Here is a 15,201-nt window from a genome sequence, read left to right as displayed (position 1 = left end):
GAGAAATGAGAAAAGAAGAGAAAAGAGAAATGTGATAAGAAGAGAAAAAAGAAAAGAGAAAAGAAGAGAAAAGAGAAATGAGAAAAGAAGAGAAAAAAGAGAAAAGAAGAGAATAGAGAAAAGATGAGAAAAGATAAAAGAGATAAAAGAAAAGAGAAAAGAATAGAAAAGAGAAAAGAGATAAGAAGAGAAAACAGAAAAGAAGGGAAAATGGAAAAGAGGAAAGAAGAGAACAGAATAGAGGAGCAAAAAGAGACAAGAAGAGAAAGAGAAAAGAAGAGAAAAGAGAAATGAGAAAAGAGAAAAGAAGAGGGAATGGAGAAGAAGAGAAAAGAGAAAAGAAGAGAAAAGATAAAAGAGAATAAAAGAGAAAAGGGAACAGAGGAAAGAAGACAAAAGAGAACAGAAGAGAATAGAGAAAAGAGAAAAGAAGAAAAAAGAAGATAGAAGAAGAGAAAAGAGAACAGAAGAAAATAGAGAAAAGAGAAAAGCGAACAGAAGATAAAAGAAGAGAAAAGAATAGAGAAAAGAAGAGAAATGAAAAAGAGAAATGGGAAAAGAAGAGAAAAGGGAAAAGAGAAAAGAACAGAAAAGAGAAAAGGGAAAAGTGAATGGAAGAGAAAAGAATAGAAAAGAGAAAAGAGAAAAGTCGAGAAAAGAGAAAAGAAAGGAAATGGGAAAAGAGAAAAGAAGAGAAAAGAGAAAAGAAGAGAAAAGGAAAAAGAAGAGAAAAGGAAAAAGAAGAGAAAAGAAGAGAAAAGAGAAAAGTGAAAAGAACAGTGAAAAGAGAAAAGAAGAGAAAAGAAATGAAAAGACGAGAAAAGAGAAAAGAAGAGAAAATAAATTAAAAGAAGAGAAAAGACAAAAGAAGAGAAAAGAAGAGAAAAGAGAAAAGAAGAGAAAAGAGAAAAGAAGAGAGAAGAAGAGAAAAGAAGAGGATAGAGAAAATAGAAAACAAGAGAATAGAAGAGAAAAGAGAAAATAGAAAAGAAGAGGATATAGAAAAGAGAAAAGAAGAGGATATAGAAAAGAGAAAAGAAGAGTAAAGAGAAAAGAGATAAGAAGAGAAAAGAGAAAAGAAGTGAAAAGAGAAAAGAGACAAGAGAAAAGAAGAGAAAATGGAAAAGAGATAAGAAGAGAATAGAGAAAGAGAAAAGAAGAGAAAAGAGAAATGAGAAAAGAGAAAAGAAGAGGGAATGGAGAAGAAGAGAAAAGAGAAAAGAAGAGAAAAGATAAAAGAGAATAAAAGAGAAAAGGGAACAGAGGAAAGAAGACAAAAGAGAACAGAAGAGAATAGAGAAAAGAGAAAAGAAGAAAAAAGAAGATAGAAGAAGAGAAAAGAGAACAGAAGAAAATAGAGAAAAGAGAAAAGCGAACAGAAGATAAAAGAAGAGAAAAGAATAGAGAAAAGAAGAGAAAAGGGAAAAGAGAAAAGAAGATAAAAGAGAAAAGAGAAAAAAAGAAAAGAGAAAAGAGAAAAGAAAAGGGAAGAGAAAAGAAGAGAAAAGACAAAAGAAGAGAAAAGAGAAAAGGGAAAAGAGTAAAGAAGAGAGAAGAAGAGAGAAGAAGAGGATAGTGAAAAGAGAAAACAAGAGAAAAGAAGAGAAAAGAGAAAATGGAAAAGAAGAGGACATAGAAAAGAGAAAAGAGAAAAGAAGAGTAAAGAGAAAAGAGATAAGAAGAGAAAAGAGAAAAGAAGAGAAAATGGAAAAGAGGAAAGAAGAGAAAAAAGAGAAAAGAAGAGAATAGAGAAAAGATGAGAAAAGATAAAAGTGAAAAGTGAATAGAACAGAAAAGAATAGAAAAAAGAAATGAGAAATGAAGAGAAAAGAAGAGAAAAGTGAAAAGAAGAGAAAAAAGAAAAGAGAAAAGAAAAGAGATAAATAGAAAAGAAGAGAAAAGAGAAAGGAGAAAAAAGAAAAGAGAAAAGAATAGAAAAGAGAAAAGAGAAAAGAACAGTGAAAAGAGAAAAGAAGAGAAAATAAATGAAAAGAAGCGAAAAGCGAAAAGAAGAGAAAAGAAGAGAAAAGAGAAAAGAAGAGAAAAAAGTGAAAAGAGTAAAGAAGAGAAAAGAAGAGAAATGAGAAAAGAAGAGAAATGAGAAAAGAAGCGAAAAGAGAAAAGAGAAATGAGATAAGAAGAGAAAACGGAAAAGTGTAAAGAAGTGAAAAGAGAAAAAGAGAATAGAGAAAAGAAGTGAAAAGGGAAAAGAGAAAAGAAGAAAAAAGAAGATAGAAGAAGAGAAAAGAGATCAGAAGAAAATAGAGAAAAGGGAAAAGCGAACAGAAGATAAAAGAAGAGAAAAGAATAGAGAAAAGAAGAGAAAAGGGAAAAGAGAAAAGAAGATAAAAGAGAAAAGAGAAAAATAGAAAAGAGAAAAGAAGAGAAAAGAGAAAAGAGAAAAGAAAAGGGAAGAGAAAAGAAGAGAAAAGACAAAAGAAGAGAAAAGAGAAAAGAAGAGAAAAGGGAAAAGAGTAAAGAAGAGAGAAGAAGAGAGAATAAGAGGATGGAGAAAAGAGAAAACAAGAGAAAAGAAGAGAAAAGAGAAAATAGAAAAGAAGAGGAAATAGAAAAGAGAAAAGAGAAAAGAAGAGTAAAGAGAAAAGAGATAAGAAGAGAAAAGAGAAAAGAAGAGAAAATGGAAAAGAGGAAAGAAGAGAAAAAAGAGAAAAGAAGAGAATAGAGACAAGAAGAGAAAAGATAAAAGTGAAAGGTGTATAGAACAGAAAAGAATAGAAAAGAGAAATGAGAAATGAATAGAAAAGAAGAGAAAAGTGAAAAGAAGAGAAAAGAGAAAAGAGAAAAGAAAAGAGATAAATAGAAAAGAAGAGAAAAGAGAAAAGAGAAAAAAGAAAAGAAAAATGAATAGAAAAGCGAAAAGAGAAAAGAACAGTGAAAAGAGAAAAGAAGAGAAAATAAATGAAAACAAGCGAAAAGCGAAAAGAAGAGAAAAGAAGAGAAAAAAGTGAAAAGAGTAAAGAAGAGAAAAGAAGAGAAATGAGAAAAGACGAGAAAAGAGAAAAGAGAAATGTGATAAGAAGAGAAAAGAGAAAAGAGAAAAGAAGAGAAAAGAGAATAGAGAATAGAGAAAAGAAGATAAACGAGAAAGGAGAAAAGTGAATAGAAGAGAAAAGAATAGAAAAGAGAAAAGAGAAATGAGAAATGAGGAGAAAAGAAGAGAAAAGAGAATAAAACAGAAAAGAGAAAAGAAAAGAGATGAAGAGAAAGAAGGAAAAAGAGTAAAGAAGAGAAAAGAAAATAGAAAAATGGGAAAAGAAAAGAAAAGGGAAAAGAGAAAAGAACAGAAAAAAGAAAAGGGAAAAGAGAAATGAAGAGAAAAGAGAAAAGAGAAAAAGAGAAAAGAGAAAAGAAGAGTAAAGAGAAAAGAGATAAGAAGAGAAAAGAGAAAAGAAGAGAAAGGGGACAAGAGAAAAGAAGAGAGAAGAAGAGAAAAGAAGAGAAAAGATAAAAGTGGAAAGTGAATAGAACAGAAAAGAATAGAAAAGAGAAATGAGAAATGAAGAGAAAAGAAGAGAAAAGTGAAAAAAGAGAAAAGAGAAAAGAGAAAAGAACAGTGAAAAGAGAAAAGAGAAAATAAATGAAAAGAAGCGAAAAGCGAAAAGAAGAGAAAAGAGAAAAGAAGAGAAAAAAGTGAAAAGAGTAAAGAAGAGAAAAGAAGAGAAATGAGAAAAGAAGAGAAAAGAGAAAAGAGAAATGTGATAAGAAGAGAAAAGAGAAAAGAGAAAAGAAGAGAAAAGAGAATAGAGAATAGAGAAAAGAAGAGAAAAGGGAAAAGAGAAAAGAAGAGAAAAGGGAAAAGAGAAAAGAAGAGAAAAGAAGAGAAAAATGAAAAGAGAAAGGAAGAGAAAAGCGAAAGCGAAAAGAGAATATATAGAGAAAAGAAGAGAATAGAAGAGAAAAGAGAAAAGAAGGGAAAAGAGAAAAGAAGAGAATACAGAAATGAGGAAAGAGAAAAGAAGAGAAAAGATAGAAGAAGAGAAAAGATAAAAGAGAAAAGTGAATAGAAGAGAAAAGAAGAGAAAAGAGAAAAGAGAAATGAGAAATGAGGAGAAAAGAAAAGAAAAGAGAATAAAACAGAAAAGAGAAAAGAAAAGAGATGAAGAGAAAGAAGGGAAAAGAGTAAAGAAGAGAAAAGAAAATAGAAAAATGGGAAAAGAAAAGAAAAGGGAAAAGAGAAAAGAAGAGAAAAGAGAAAAGGGAAAAGAGAAAAGAGAAAAAAGAGAAAAAGAGAATAGAGAAAAGAAGAGAAAAGAGAAATGAGAAAAGATGAGAAAAAAGAGAAAAGAAGAGAATAGAGAAAAGATGAGAAAAGATAAAAGAGAAAAGTGAATAGAAGAGTAAAGAATAGAAAAGAGAAAAGAGAAATGAGAAATGAAGAGAAAAGAAGAGAAAAAATGGGAAACGAGTAAAGAAGAGAAAAGAAAATAGAAAAATGGGAAAAGAAAAGAAAAGGGAAAAGAGAAAAGAACAGAAAAGAGAAAAGGGAAAAGAGAAATGAAGAGAAAAGAGAATAGAGAAAAGAAGAGAAAAGAGAAATGAGAAAAGAAGAGAAAAAAGAGAAAAGAAGAGAATAGAGAAAAGATGAGAAAAGATAAAAGAGAACAGTGAATAGAAGAGAAAAGAATAGAAAAGAGAAAAGAGAAATGAGAAATGAAGAAAAAACAGAGAAAATAAGAGAAAAGAGAAAAGAAAAGAGATAAAGAGAAAAGAAGAGAAAAAAGTGAAAAGAGTAAAGAAGAGAAAAGAAGAGAAATGAGAAAAGAAGAGAAAAGAGAAATGTGATAAGAAGAGAAAAAAGAAAAGAGAAAAGAAGAGAAAAGAGAAATGAGAAAAGAAGAGAAAAAAGAGAAAAGAAGAGAATAGAGAAAAGATGAGAAAAGATAAAAGAGATAAAAGAAAAGAGAAAAGAATAGAAAAGAGAAAAGAGATAAGAAGAGAAAACAGAAAAGAAGGGAAAATGGAAAAGAGGAAAGAAGAGAACAGAATAGAGGAGCAAAAAGAGACAAGAAGAGAAAGAGAAAAGAAGAGAAAAGAGAAATGAGAAAAGAGAAAAGAAGAGGGAATGGAGAAGAAGAGAAAAGAGAAAAGAAGAGAAAAGATAAAAGAGAATAAAAGAGAAAAGGGAACAGAGGAAAGAAGACAAAAGAGAACAGAAGAGAATAGAGAAAAGAGAAAAGAAGAAAAAAGAAGATAGAAGAAGAGAAAAGAGAACAGAAGAAAATAGAGAAAAGAGAAAAGCGAACAGAAGATAAAAGAAGAGAAAAGAATAGAGAAAAGAAGAGAAATGAAAAAGAGAAATGGGAAAAGAAGAGAAAAGGGAAAAGAGAAAAGAACAGAAAAGAGAAAAGGGAAAAGTGAATGGAAGAGAAAAGAATAGAAAAGAGAAAAGAGAAAAGTCGAGAAAAGAGAAAAGAAAGGAAATGGGAAAAGAGAAAAGAAGAGAAAAGAGAAAAGAAGAGAAAAGGAAAAAGAAGAGAAAAGGAAAAAGAAGAGAAAAGAAGAGAAAAGAGAAAAGTGAAAAGAACAGTGAAAAGAGAAAAGAAGAGAAAAGAAATGAAAAGACGAGAAAAGAGAAAAGAAGAGAAAATAAATTAAAAGAAGAGAAAAGACAAAAGAAGAGAAAAGAAGAGAAAAGAGAAAAGAAGAGAAAAGAGAAAAGAAGAGAGAAGAAGAGAAAAGAAGAGGATAGAGAAAATAGAAAACAAGAGAATAGAAGAGAAAAGAGAAAATAGAAAAGAAGAGGATATAGAAAAGAGAAAAGAAGAGGATATAGAAAAGAGAAAAGAAGAGTAAAGAGAAAAGAGATAAGAAGAGAAAAGAGAAAAGAAGTGAAAAGAGAAAAGAGACAAGAGAAAAGAAGAGAAAATGGAAAAGAGATAAGAAGAGAATAGAGAAAGAGAAAAGAAGAGAAAAGAGAAATGAGAAAAGAGAAAAGAAGAGGGAATGGAGAAGAAGAGAAAAGAGAAAAGAAGAGAAAAGATAAAAGAGAATAAAAGAGAAAAGGGAACAGAGGAAAGAAGACAAAAGAGAACAGAAGAGAATAGAGAAAAGAGAAAAGAAGAAAAAAGAAGATAGAAGAAGAGAAAAGAGAACAGAAGAAAATAGAGAAAAGAGAAAAGCGAACAGAAGATAAAAGAAGAGAAAAGAATAGAGAAAAGAAGAGAAAAGGGAAAAGAGAAAAGAAGATAAAAGAGAAAAGAGAAAAAAAGAAAAGAGAAAAGAGAAAAGAAAAGGGAAGAGAAAAGAAGAGAAAAGACAAAAGAAGAGAAAAGAGAAAAGGGAAAAGAGTAAAGAAGAGAGAAGAAGAGAGAAGAAGAGGATAGTGAAAAGAGAAAACAAGAGAAAAGAAGAGAAAAGAGAAAATGGAAAAGAAGAGGACATAGAAAAGAGAAAAGAGAAAAGAAGAGTAAAGAGAAAAGAGATAAGAAGAGAAAAGAGAAAAGAAGAGAAAATGGAAAAGAGGAAAGAAGAGAAAAAAGAGAAAAGAAGAGAATAGAGAAAAGATGAGAAAAGATAAAAGTGAAAAGTGAATAGAACAGAAAAGAATAGAAAAAAGAAATGAGAAATGAAGAGAAAAGAAGAGAAAAGTGAAAAGAAGAGAAAAAAGAAAAGAGAAAAGAAAAGAGATAAATAGAAAAGAAGAGAAAAGAGAAAGGAGAAAAAAGAAAAGAGAAAAGAATAGAAAAGAGAAAAGAGAAAAGAACAGTGAAAAGAGAAAAGAAGAGAAAATAAATGAAAAGAAGCGAAAAGCGAAAAGAAGAGAAAAGAAGAGAAAAGAGAAAAGAAGAGAAAAAAGTGAAAAGAGTAAAGAAGAGAAAAGAAGAGAAATGAGAAAAGAAGAGAAAAGAGAAATGTGATAAGAAGAGAAAGGAGAAAAGAGAAAAGAAGAGAAAAGCGAATAGAGAATAGAGAAAAGAAGAGAAAATGGAAAAGAGAAAAGAAGAGAAAAGAGAAAAGAAAAGAGATAAATAGAAAAGAAGAGAAAAGAGAAAAGAGAAAAAAGAAAAGAGAAAAGAAAAGAGATAAATAGAAAAGAAGAGAAAAGAGAAAGGAGAAAAAAGAAAAGAGAAAAGAATAGAAAAGAGAAAAGAGAAAAGAACAGTGAAAAGAGAAAAGAAGAGAAAATAAATGAAAAGAAGCGAAATGCGAAAAGAAGAGAAAAGAAGAGAAAAGAGAAAAGAAGAGAAAAAAGTGAAAAGAGTAAAGAAGAGAAAAGAAGAGAAATGAGAAAAGAAGAGAAAAGAGAAATGTGATAAGAAGAGAAAGGAGAAAAGAGAAAAGAAGAGAAAAGCGAATAGAGAATAGAGAAAAGAAGAGAAAATGGAAAAGAGAAAAGAAGAGAAAAGAGAAAAGAAAAGAGATAAATAGAAAAGAATAGAAAAGAGAAAAGAGAAAAGAACAGTAAAAAGAGAAAAGGAGAGAAAATAAATGAAAAGAAGCGAAAAGCGAAAATAAGAGAAAAGAAGAGAAAAGAGAAGAGAAAAAAGTGAAAAGAGTAAAGAAGAGAAAAGAAGAGAAATGAGAAAAGAAGAGAAAAGAGAAAAGAGAAATGTGATAAGAAGAGAAAAGAGAAAAGAGAAAAGAAGAGAAAAGAGAAAAGGGAAAAGAGAAAAGAAGAGAAAAGGGAAAAGAGAAAAAAGAGATAAGAACAGAAAAATGAAAAGAGAAATGAGGAAAAAGAAAAGAAGAGAAAAGAGAAAAGAAGAGAAACGGGAAAAGAGAAAAGAAGAGAAAGGGGACAAGAGGAAAGAAGAGAGAAGAAGAGAAAAGAAGAGGATAGAGAAAAGAGAAAAGAAGAGAAAAGAAGAGAAAAGAGAAAATAGAAAAGAAGAGGAAATAGAAAAGAGAAAAGAGAAAAGAAGAAAAAAGAAGATAGAAGAAGAGAAAAGAGAAAAGAGTAAAGAAGAGAAAAGAGAACAGAAGAGAATAGACAAAAGAGAAAAGAGAACAGAAGATAAAAGAAGTGAAAAGAATAGAGAAAAGAAGAGAAAAGGGAAAAGAGAAAAAAGAGAACAGAGAAATGAGAAAAGAAAAGGGAAGAGAAAAGAAGAGAAAAGAGAAAAGAAGAGAAAAGAAAAAAGAAGAAAAAAGGGAAAAGAGTAAAGAAGAGAAAAGAAGAGAAAAGAGACAAAAGAAAAGAGCAAAGAAGAGAAAAGAGAAAAGAGAAAAGAAGAGAAAAAAGAGAAAAGAAGAGAGTAGAGAAAAGAAAAGATAAAAGAGAAAAGTGAATAGAAGAGAAAAGAATAGAAAAGAGAAAAGATAAAATGAGAAATGAAGAGAAGAGAAGAGAAAAGAGAAAAGAAGAGAAAAGAGAAAAGAGAAAAGAAAAGAGATAAATAGAAAAGAAGGGAAAAGAGAAAAGAGAAAAATGAAAAGAGAAAAGAATAGAAAAGAGAAAAGAGAAAAGAACAGTGAAAAGAGGAAAGAAGAGAAAAGAGAAAAGAAGAGAAAGAAGAGAAATGAAAAAAGAGAAATGGGAAAAGAAGAGAAAAGGGAAAAGAGAAAAGAACAGAAAAGAGAAAAGTGAAAAGAGAAAAGAAGAGAAAAGAGAAAAGGGAAAAGAGAAAAAAGAAAAGAGAAAAGAAATGTGAAAAGAAGAGAAAAAAGAGAAAAGAAGAGAATAGAGAAAAGAAGAGAAAAGATAAAAGAGAAAAGTGAATAGAAGAGTAAAGAATAGAAAAGCGAAAAAAGAAATGAGAAATGAAGAGAAAAGAAGAGAAAAGAGAAAAGAAGAGAAAAGGGAAAAGAGAAAAGAAAAGATATAAAGAGAAAAGAAGAGAAATAAGGGAAAAGAATAAAGAAGAGAAAAGAAGAGAAAAGAGAAAAGAGTAAAGGAGAGAAAAGAGAAAAGAGAAAAGAAGAGAACAAAAGGGAAAAGAGAAAAGAAGTGAAAAGAGAAAGGAGAAAAGAAGAGAATAGAGAAAAGAAGAGAAAAGATAAAAGAGAAAAGTGAATAGAAGAGAAAACAATAGAAAAGAGAAAAGAGAAATGAGAAATGAGGAGAAAAGAAGAGAAAAGAGTAAAAAAAGAAAAGAGAAAAGAGAAAAGAAAAGATATAAAGAGAAAAGAAGAGAAAAAAGGGAAAAGAGTAAAGAAGAGAAAAGAGACAAAAGAAAAGAGCAAAGAAGAGAAAAGAGAAAAGAGAAAAGAAGAGAAAAAAGAGAAAAGAAGAGAGTAGAGAAAAGAAAAGATAAAAGAGAAAAGTGAATAGAAGAGAAAAGAATAGAAAAGAGAAAAGATAAAATGAGAAATGAAGAGAAGAGAAGAGAAAAGAGAAAAGAAGAGAAAAGAGAAAAGAGAAAAGAAAAGAGATAAATAGAAAAGAAGGGAAAAGAGAAAAGAGAAAAAAGAACAGAGAAAAGAATAGAAAAGAGAAAAGAGAAAAGAACAGTGAAAAGAGGAAAGAAGAGAAAAGAGAAAAGAAGAGAAAGAAGAGAAATGAAAAAAGAGAAATGGGAAAAGAAGAGAAAAGGGTAAAGAGAAAAGAACAGAAAAGAGAAAAGTGAAAAGAGAAAAGAAGAGAAAAGAAATGAAAAGACGAGAAAAGAGAAAAGAAGAGAAAAGAAATTAAAAGAAGACTAAAGAGAAAAGAAGAGAAAAGAGAAAAGAAGAGAAAAGAGAAAAGAGAAAAGAAAAGGGAAGAGAAAAGAAGAGAAAAGAGAAAAGGGAAAAGAGTAAAGAAGAGAGAAGAAGAGAGAAGAAGAGGATAGAGAAAAGAGAAAACAAGAGAAAAGAAGAGAAAAGAGAAAATAGAAAAGAAGAGGAAATAGAAAAGAGAAAAGAAGAGTAAAGAGAAAAGAGATAAGAAGAGAAAAGAGAAAAGAAGAGAATAGAGAAAAGAAGAGAAAAGATAAAAGTGAAAAGTGAATAGAACACAAAAGAATAGAAAAGAGAAATGAGAAATGAAGAGAAAAGAAGAGAAAAGTGAAAAGAAGAGAAAAGAGAAAAGAGAAAAGAAAAGAGATAAATAGAAAAGAAGAGAAAAGAGAAAAGAGAAAAAAGAAAAGAGAAAAGAATAGAAAAGAGAAAAGAGAAAAGAACAGTCAAAAGAGAAAAGAAGAGAAAATAAATGAAAAGAAGCGAAAAGCGAAAAGAAGAGAAAAGAAGAGAAAAGAGAAAAGAAGAGAAAGAAGTGAAAAGAGTAAAGAAGAGAAAAGAGAAGAGAAAAAAGTGAAAAGAGTAAAGAAGAGAAAAGAAGAGAAATGAGAAAAGAAGAGAAAAGAGAGAAGAGAAATGTGATAAGAAGCGAAAAGAGAATAGAGAAAAGAAGAGAAAAGGGAAAAAAGAAAAGAAGAGAAAAGGGAAAAGAGAAAAGAAGAGATAAGAACAGAAAAATGAAAACAGAAAGGAAGAGAAAAGTGAAAAGCGAAAAGAGAATATACAGAGAAAAGAAGAGAATAGAAGAGAAAAGAGAAAAGAAGGGAAAAGAGAAAAGAAGAGAATAGAGAAATGAGGAAAGAGAAAAGAAGAGAAAAGAGAAAAGAAGAGAAACGGGAAAAGAGAAAAGAAGAGAAAGGGGACAAGAGGAAAGAAGAGAGAAGAAGAGAAAAGAAGAGGATAGAGAAAAGAGAAAAGAAGAGAAAAGAGAAAATAGAAAAGAAGAGGAAATAGAAAAGAGAAAAGAAGAGTAAAGAGAAAAGAGATAAGAAGAGAAAAGAGAAAAGAAGAGAAAATGGAAAAGAGGAAAGAAGAGGATAGAGAAAAGAGAAAAGAAGAGAAAAGAAGAGAAAAGAGAAAATAGAAAAGAAGAGGAAATAGAAAAGAGAAAAGAGAAAAGAAGAGTAAAGAGAAAAGAGATAAGAAGAGAAAAGAGAAAAGAAGAGAAAATGGAAAAGACGAAAGAAGAGAAAAGAATAGAAGAGAAAAAAGAGACAAGAAGAGAAAGAGAAAAGAAGAGAAAAGAGAAATGAGAAAAGAGAAAAGAAGAGGGAATGGAGAAGAGGAGAAAAGAGAAAAGAAGAGAAAAGATAAAAGAGAATAGAAGAGAAAAGGGAACAGAGGAAAGAAGACAAAAGAGAACAGAAGAGAATAGAGAAAAGAGAAAAGAGAAAAGAAGAAAAAAGAAGATAGAAGAAGAGAAAAGAGAAAAGAGTAAAGAAGAGAAAAGAGAACAGAAGAGAATAGACAAAAGAGAAAAGAGAACAGAAGATAAAAGAAGAGAAAAGAATAGAGAAAAGAAGAGAAAAGGGAAAAGAGAAAAAAGAGAACAGAGAAATGAGAAAAGAAAAGGGAAGAGAAAAGAAGAGAAAAGAGAAAAGAAGAGAAAAGAAAAAAGAAGAAAAAAGGGAAAAGAGTAAAGAAGAGAAAGGAAGAGAAACGAGACAAAAGAAAAGAGCAAAGAAGAGAAAAGAGAAAAGAGAAAAGAAGAGAAAAAAGAGAAAAGAAGAGAGTAGAGAAAAGAAAAGATAAAAGAGAAAAGTGAATAGAAGAGAAAAGAATAGAAAAGAGAAAAGATAAAATGAGAAATGAAGAGAAGAGAAGAGAAAAGAGAAAAGAAGAGAAAAGAGAAAAGAGAAAAGAAAAGAGATAAATAGAAAAGAAGGGAAAAGAGAAAAGAGAAAAAAGAACAGAGAAAAGAATAGAAAAGAGAAAAGAGAAAAGAACAGTGAAAAGAGGAAAGAAGAGAAAAGAGAAAAGAAGAGAAAGAAGAGAAATGAAAAAAGAGAAATGGGAAAAGAAGAGAAAAGGGAAAAGAGAAAAGAACAGAAAAGAGAAAAGTGAAAAGAGAAAAGAAGAGAAAAGAGAAAAGGGAAAAGAGAAAAAAGAAAAGAGAAAAGAAATGTGAAAAGAAGAGAAAAAAGAGAAAAGAAGAGAATAGAGAAAAGAAGAGAAAAGATAAAAGAGAAAAGTGAATAGAAGAGTAAAGAATAGAAAAGCGAAAAAAGAAATGAGAAATGAAGAGAAAAGAAGAGAAAAGAGAAAAGAAGAGAAAAGGGAAAAGAGAAAAGAAAAGATATAAAGAGAAAAGAAGAGAAATAAGGGAAAAGAATAAAGAAGAGAAAAGAAGAGAAAAGAGAAAAGAGTAAAGGAGAGAAAAGAGAAAAGAGAAAAGAAGAGAACAAAAGGGAAAAGAGAAAAGAAGTGAAAAGAGAAAGGAGAAAAGAAGAGAATAGAGAAAAGAAGAGAAAAGATAAAAGAGAAAAGTGAATAGAAGAGAAAACAATAGAAAAGAGAAAAGAGAAATGAGAAATGAGGAGAAAAGAAGAGAAAAGAGTAAAAAAAGAAAAGAGAAAAGAGAAAAGAAAAGATATAAAGAGAAAAGAAGAGAAAAAAGGGAAAAGAGTAAAGAAGAGAAAAGAGACAAAAGAAAAGAGCAAAGAAGAGAAAAGAGAAAAGAGAAAAGAAGAGAAAAAAGAGAAAAGAAGAGAGTAGAGAAAAGAAAAGATAAAAGAGAAAAGTGAATAGAAGAGAAAAGAATAGAAAAGAGAAAAGATAAAATGAGAAATGAAGAGAAGAGAAGAGAAAAGAGAAAAGAAGAGAAAAGAGAAAAGAGAAAAGAAAAGAGATAAATAGAAAAGAAGGGAAAAGAGAAAAGAGAAAAAAGAACAGAGAAAAGAATAGAAAAGAGAAAAGAGAAAAGAACAGTGAAAAGAGGAAAGAAGAGAAAAGAGAAAAGAAGAGAAAGAAGAGAAATGAAAAAAGAGAAATGGGAAAAGAAGAGAAAAGGGTAAAGAGAAAAGAACAGAAAAGAGAAAAGTGAAAAGAGAAAAGAAGAGAAAAGAAATGAAAAGACGAGAAAAGAGAAAAGAAGAGAAAAGAAATTAAAAGAAGACTAAAGAGAAAAGAAGAGAAAAGAGAAAAGAAGAGAAAAGAGAAAAGAGAAAAGAAAAGGGAAGAGAAAAGAAGAGAAAAGAGAAAAGGGAAAAGAGTAAAGAAGAGAGAAGAAGAGAGAAGAAGAGGATAGAGAAAAGAGAAAACAAGAGAAAAGAAGAGAAAAGAGAAAATAGAAAAGAAGAGGAAATAGAAAAGAGAAAAGAAGAGTAAAGAGAAAAGAGATAAGAAGAGAAAAGAGAAAAGAAGAGAATAGAGAAAAGAAGAGAAAAGATAAAAGTGAAAAGTGAATAGAACACAAAAGAATAGAAAAGAGAAATGAGAAATGAAGAGAAAAGAAGAGAAAAGTGAAAAGAAGAGAAAAGAGAAAAGAGAAAAGAAAAGAGATAAATAGAAAAGAAGAGAAAAGAGAAAAGAGAAAAAAGAAAAGAGAAAAGAATAGAAAAGAGAAAAGAGAAAAGAACAGTCAAAAGAGAAAAGAAGAGAAAATAAATGAAAAGAAGCGAAAAGCGAAAAGAAGAGAAAAGAAGAGAAAAGAGAAAAGAAGAGAAAGAAGTGAAAAGAGTAAAGAAGAGAAAAGAGAAGAGAAAAAAGTGAAAAGAGTAAAGAAGAGAAAAGAAGAGAAATGAGAAAAGAAGAGAAAAGAGAGAAGAGAAATGTGATAAGAAGCGAAAAGAGAATAGAGAAAAGAAGAGAAAAGGGAAAAAAGAAAAGAAGAGAAAAGGGAAAAGAGAAAAGAAGAGATAAGAACAGAAAAATGAAAACAGAAAGGAAGAGAAAAGTGAAAAGCGAAAAGAGAATATACAGAGAAAAGAAGAGAATAGAAGAGAAAAGAGAAAAGAAGGGAAAAGAGAAAAGAAGAGAATAGAGAAATGAGGAAAGAGAAAAGAAGAGAAAAGAGAAAAGAAGAGAAACGGGAAAAGAGAAAAGAAGAGAAAGGGGACAAGAGGAAAGAAGAGAGAAGAAGAGAAAAGAAGAGGATAGAGAAAAGAGAAAAGAAGAGAAAAGAGAAAATAGAAAAGAAGAGGAAATAGAAAAGAGAAAAGAAGAGTAAAGAGAAAAGAGATAAGAAGAGAAAAGAGAAAAGAAGAGAAAATGGAAAAGAGGAAAGAAGAGGATAGAGAAAAGAGAAAAGAAGAGAAAAGAAGAGAAAAGAGAAAATAGAAAAGAAGAGGAAATAGAAAAGAGAAAAGAGAAAAGAAGAGTAAAGAGAAAAGAGATAAGAAGAGAAAAGAGAAAAGAAGAGAAAATGGAAAAGACGAAAGAAGAGAAAAGAATAGAAGAGAAAAAAGAGACAAGAAGAGAAAGAGAAAAGAAGAGAAAAGAGAAATGAGAAAAGAGAAAAGAAGAGGGAATGGAGAAGAGGAGAAAAGAGAAAAGAAGAGAAAAGATAAAAGAGAATAGAAGAGAAAAGGGAACAGAGGAAAGAAGACAAAAGAGAACAGAAGAGAATAGAGAAAAGAGAAAAGAGAAAAGAAGAAAAAAGAAGATAGAAGAAGAGAAAAGAGAAAAGAGTAAAGAAGAGAAAAGAGAACAGAAGAGAATAGACAAAAGAGAAAAGAGAACAGAAGATAAAAGAAGAGAAAAGAATAGAGAAAAGAAGAGAAAAGGGAAAAGAGAAAAAAGAGAACAGAGAAATGAGAAAAGAAAAGGGAAGAGAAAAGAAGAGAAAAGAGAAAAGAAGAGAAAAGAAAAAAGAAGAGAAAAGGGAAAAGAGTAAAGAAGAGAAAGGAAGAGAAACGAGACAAAAGAAAAGAGCAAAGAAGAGAAAAGAGAAAAGAGAAAAGAAGAGAAAAAAGAGAAAAGAAGAGAGTAGAGAAAAGAAAAGATAAAAGAGAAAAGTGAATAGAAGAGAAAAGAATAGAAAAGAGAAAAGATAAAATGCGAAATGAAGAGAAGAGAAGAGAAAAGAGAAAAGAAGAGAAAAGAGAAAAGAGAAAAGAAAAGAGATAAATAGAAAAGAAGGGAAAAGAGAAAAGAGAAAAAAGAAAAGAGAAAAGAATAGAAAAGAGAAAAGAGAAAAGAACAGTGAAAAGAGGAAAGAAGAGAAAAGAGAAAAGAAGAGAAAGAAGAGAAATGAAAAAAGAGAAATGGGAAAAGAAGAGAAAAGGGAAAAGAGAAAAGAACAGAAAAGAGAAAAGGGAAAAGAGAAAAGAAGAGAAAAGAGAAAAGAGAAAAGGGAAAAGAGAAAAAAGAAAATTGAAAAGAAGAGAAAAAAGAGAAAAGAAGAGAATAGAGAAAAGAAGAGAAAAGATAAAAGAGAAAAGTGAATAGAAGAGAAAAGAATAGGAAAGCGAAAAAAGAAATGAGAAATGAAGAGAAAAGAAGAGAAAAGAGAAAAGAAGAGAAAAGGGAAAAGAGAAAAGAAAAGATATAAAGAGAAAAGAAGAGAAATAAGGGAAAAGAATA

The sequence above is a fragment of the Chiloscyllium punctatum genome, chromosome 20 (assembly GCF_047496795.1).
Source record: "Chiloscyllium punctatum isolate Juve2018m chromosome 20, sChiPun1.3, whole genome shotgun sequence".
Taxonomy (NCBI): Eukaryota; Metazoa; Chordata; class Chondrichthyes; order Orectolobiformes; family Hemiscylliidae; genus Chiloscyllium; species Chiloscyllium punctatum.
This window is presented reverse-complemented; position numbering follows the sequence as displayed.